Below are 5,572 nucleotides of genomic sequence, written 5' to 3' on the forward strand. Positions count from 1 at the left end.
TAGGTTAGGTTGATTGGCCATGACATGTTGCCCTGTAGTGTGTCAAGGTAGCACAAAATTGTTGGTGTTTTTCAATGTTTAGTTTGTTGTTGGAAATATTGTTTTTTTCTCATTCTCAGGTTGTTGTTGGATTTGTTGGTGCTTTTCAATGTTGAGGTTGTTGTTGGATTTGTTGGTGCTTTTCAATGTTGAGGTTGTTGTTGGATTTGTTGGTGCTTTTCAATGTTGAGGTTGTTGTTGGATTTGTTGGTGCTTTTCAATGTTGAGGTTGCAAAGGACAAAGAACAACACAGCCCAGGAAACAGGCCCTTCGGCCCAACGAGCCCCCGCCTCCATTTTAACATTATGACTGCCCTCCTCTACCCATGACCTTTCTCTACACCTACTGGGGAAGATTGAGGGAACACTAATTTAGGGACAATTTGTTGCACCAATCAGCCTAAGAGCACATTTTTGGGGTATGGGAGGAAACCGGAGCACCCAGAGAAAACCCACACAACATCAACATTAAAAAACACCAACAAACCCAACAACAACCTCAACATTGAAAAACACCAACAAATCCAACAACAACCTCAACATTAAAAAACACCAACAAATCCAACAACAACCTCAACATTGAAAAACACCAACAAATCCAACAACAACATCAACATTAAAAAACCAACAAATCCAACAACAACATCAACATTGAAAAACACCAACAAATCCAACAACAACATCAACATTAAAAAAACCAACAAATCCAACAACAACATCAACATTAAAAAAACCAACAAATCCAACAACAACATCAACATTAAAAAAACAACAAATCCAACAACAACCTCAACATTAAAACACCAACAAATCCAAAAACAACCTCAACATTAAAAAACACCAACAAATCCAACAACAACCTCAACATTGAAAAACACCAACAAATCCAACAACAACCTGAACATTAAAAAACACCAACAAATCCAACAACAACCTCAACATGAACAAAAACACCAACAAATCCAACAACAACTACAACATTAAAAAAACCAACAAATCCAACAACAACCTCAACATTAAAACACCAACAAATCCAACAACATCAACATTAAAAAACACCAACAAATCCAACAACAACCTCAACATTAAAAAACAACAAATCCAACAACAACCTCAACATTAAAAAACACCAACAAATCCAACAACAACCTCAACATTAAAAAACCAACAAATCCAACAACAACCTCAACATTAAAAAACACCAACAAATCCAACAACAACCTCAACATTAAAAAACACCAACAAATCCAACAACAACATCAACATTAAAAAAACACCAGCAAACCCAACAACAACCTCAACATTGAAAAACACCAACAAATCCAACAACAACCTCAACATTAAAAACACCAACAAATCCAACAACAACCTCAACATTGAAAAACACCAACAAATCCAACAACAACCTCAACATTAAAAAACACCAACAACAACCTCAACATTAAAAAACACCAACAAACCCAACAACAACTACAACATTAAAAAAACCAACAAATCCAACAACAACCTCAACATTAAAACACCAACAAATCCAACAACATCAACATTAAAAAACACCAACAAATCCAACAACAACCTCAACATGAACAAAAACACCAACAAATCCAACAACAACTACAACATTGAAAAACACAAACAAATTCAACAACAACAACAGTGAAAAACATTAACAATTACAACAATAACTTCTACATTGAAAACAAAGCAACAAATCCAACAACATCAACATCAACATTGAAAAACACCAACAAATCCAACAACAACCTCAACATTGAAAAATATCAACACATAAAACAACCTAGAATCAAAAAAGAAAAACAAAATCAACAACTTCAACAGTTAAAAACACCAACAAGTTCAACAACAACCTCAACAGTTAAAAACACCAACAAATTCAACAACAACCTCAACATTGAAAAACACCAACAAGTCCAATAACAACCTCAACATTGAAATACACCAACAAATCCAACAACAACTACAACATGGAAAAATGCCAACAAACTCAACAGCGACATGGCAGCACAGTGGGTAGCACTGATTCTTCACAGCTCCAGTGACCCAGGGTCGATTCCCAGCTCAGGTCACTGTCTGTGTGAAGTTTGCACATTCTCCTCGTGTCTGCGTGGGTTTCCTCCGGGTGCTGCGGTTTCCTCCAACAGTCCAAAGATGTGCGGGTTTGGTTGATTGGCCAGGCTAAATTAACTTCAGCGTCCCGAGATGTAGATAAGTGGAGAATTGGACATGTTAAAATCCCCTGAGTGTTCTAAGATATGTATGTTCGGTGAATTGGCCAGGCTAAATTGCCTCTTAGTGTCCCAAAATGTGGAGGTTTAGTGGATTGGCCCTTAGTGTCCCAAGATGTGTATGAGAGGTGGATTGGCCAGGCTAAGTTGCCTCTTAGTTTCCCAAGATATTTACGAGCCCTGAATTGGCCAAACAAAATATCCTCTTACAGTTCCAAGATGTGTACGAGATGTGGATTGGCCATGTTAAATTACCCCTTTTTGTTCGAAGATGTGTAGGTAAGGTGGATTCCCCCTAGTGTCCTAAGATGTCTTACTTAGGGGGATTGGACGAGCTAATTCTCCCCTTAGTGTCCCGAGATGTGTGTGAGAGGTGGATTGACCATGCTAAATTTCCTTTAGCGCCCCAAGATGTAGATGAGAGGAGAATTGGGCATGTTAAAATCCCCTTAGTGTCCCAAGATGTGTAAGTTAGGCAAATTGGCCATGCTAAATTGCCTCTTAGTGTCCCAAAATGTGGAGGTTTGGTGGATTGGCCACGCTAAACTGCCCATTACTATCCCAAAATGTGTAAGTTAGGGGGATTGGCCATGCTAAGTTGCCCCGAAGTGTCCCAAGGTGTGTAGTTTAGGTGGAATGGCCATGTTAAATTGCCCTTTAGAGTCCCAAATGGGCATGTTAGGTGGATTGACCTTGCTAAAATCATCTCAGTGTGACAAGATGCATACGAGAAGTGTGTAGGCCTGGCTAAATTGCCCCTTAGTGTCCCAAGATGTGTATAAGATGTGGATTGGCCGTGCTAAATTGCTCCTTTAGTGTTTGAAGATGTGTAGGTGAGGTGGATTGGCCCTTAGTGCCCCAAGAAGTGTAAGAGATTTGCCATGCTAAATTCCCCTTAGCGGCCAAAGGCATAGATTGGCCATGCTAAATTCCATTAAATGTCCCAAGATGTGTGCGAGTGGTGGATTGGCCAGGCTAAATTTCCTCTCGCACCCCAAGATGTGGATGAGAGGAGAATTGGACATGTTAAAATCCCCTTAGTTTCCCAGGATGTGTCATTAAGGTGGATTGACCATGCTAAATAGACCATTACTGTCCCAAGGTGTGTAGGTTAGGTGGATTGGCCACTCTAAATTGCCCCATAGTGTCCCAAGATGTGTACGTTAGGTGGATTGGCGATGAGCAATTCATTTTAGCCTGCCAAGATGTGTAGGAGAGTTATGTAGGCAGGACAAAATTTCCCCGAGATGGGCAGGAGTGTATGTAGACGGTCAGCTGTGAGTATAGATGGTCAGGGGTGAGTACAGATGGTCAGGTGTGAATATAGATGGTCAGGTGTGAGTTTCGATGGTTGGGTGTGAGTATAGATGGTCAGTTGTGAGTACAGATGTTCCGGTGTGAATATAAATGGTCAGATGTGAGTTGCGATGGTCACGTGAGCGTATAGATGGTCAGGCGTGAGTATAGATGGTCAGTTGTGAATTTCGATGGTCTGGTGTGAACATAGATGGCCTGATGTAAATATAGATGGTCAGGTGTGAGTATAGATGGTCAGGTGTGAATATAGATGGTCAGGTGTGAATATAGATGGTCAGGTGTGAGTATAGATGGTCAGGGGTGAATATAGATGGTCAGGTGCGAATATAGATGGTCAGGTGTGAGTATAGATGGTCAGGTGTGAGTATAGATGGTCAGGGGTGAATATAGATGGTCAGGTGTGAATATAGATGGTCAGGTGTGAGTATAGATGGTCAGGGGTGAATATAGATGGTCAGGTGTGAGTATAGATGGTCAGGTGTGAATATAGATGGTCAGGTGTGAATATAGATGGTCCGGTGTGAATATAGATGGTCAGGTGTGACTATAGATGGTCTTGTGTGTGTACAGATGGTCAGGTGTGAGTATAGAATGTCAGGTGTGAATATAGATGGTCAGGTGTGAGTATAGATGGTCAGGTGTGAATATAGATGGTCAGGTGTGAGTATAGATGGTCAGGTGTGAGTATAGATGGTCAGGTGTGAATATAGATGGTCAGGTGTGAGTGTAAATGGTCGGGTGTGAATATAGATGGTCAGGTGTGACTATAGATGGTCTTGTGTGTGTATAGATGGTCAGGTGTGAGTATAGATGGTCAGGTGTGAGTATAGATGGTCAGGTGTGAATATAGATGGTCAGGTGTGAGTGTAGATGGTCAGGTGTGAGTATAGATGGTCAGGTGTGAATATAGATGGTCAGGTGTGAATATAGATGGTCAGGTGTGAGTGTAGATGGTCAGGTGTGAGTATAGATGGTCAGGTGTGAATATAGATGGTCAGGTGTGAGTATAGATGGTCAGGGGTGAATATAGATGGTCTTGTGTGTGTATAGATGGTCAGGTGTGAGTATAGATGGTCAGGTGTGAGTATAGATGGTCTTGTGTGTGTATAGATGGTCAGGTGTGAGTATAGATGGTCAGGTGTGAATATAGATGGTCTTGTGTGAATATAGATGGTCAGGTGTGAGTATAGATGGTCAGGTGTGACTATAGATGGTCTTGTGTGAATATAGATGGTCAGGTGTGCGTATAGATGGTCAGGTGTGACTATAGATGGTCTTGTGTGAATATAGATGGTCAGGTGTGAGTATAGATGGTCAGGTGTGAGTATAGATGGTCAGGTGGGACTATAGATGGTCTTGTGTGAATATAGATGGTCAGGTGTGAGTATAGATGGTCAGGTGTGAGTATAGATGGTCTGGGGTGAATATAGATGGTCAGGTGTGAGTATAGATGGTCTTGTGTGAATATAGATGGTCAGGTGTGAGTATAGATGGTCAGGTGTGAGTATAGATGGTCAGGGGTGAATATAGATGGTCAGACGTGACTATAGATGGTCTTGTGTGTGTATAGATGGTCAGGTATGAGTATAGATGGTCAGGTGTGAATATAGATGGTCAGGTGTGAATATAGATGGTCTGGTGTGAGTATAGATGTCGGGGTGAGTACAGATGGTCAGGTGTGAACATAGGTGTCTCTATCGCAGGCCAGACTCCCCATCAACTGAGGACCGTGTCTGTCTGGTGGTTAATACAGCAAAAGGTCCTTTTCCCACCTGACACAGAATCGGTCCTTATTAGTTTCCCCGTAGCCCAGTCTCCTGGTGTCGGCAGTTTGGGAAGATTCCCTTTCTGCCAAGCTTATCCCATCACTGTTGATGTTGTTTGGGAGAATGTTCACTCAGTCCCTCAAACTCTGCCTCTCTGTCTCCCACTCACTCTCCTCCTCCCGTTTGCCCGACCACTCACTGGTT

This window comes from Carcharhinus amblyrhynchos, unplaced genomic scaffold (assembly GCF_965287045.1).
Source record: "Carcharhinus amblyrhynchos unplaced genomic scaffold, sCarAmb.v2.hapA chromosome_191, whole genome shotgun sequence".
In the NCBI taxonomy this organism is placed as follows: Eukaryota; Metazoa; Chordata; class Chondrichthyes; order Carcharhiniformes; family Carcharhinidae; genus Carcharhinus; species Carcharhinus amblyrhynchos.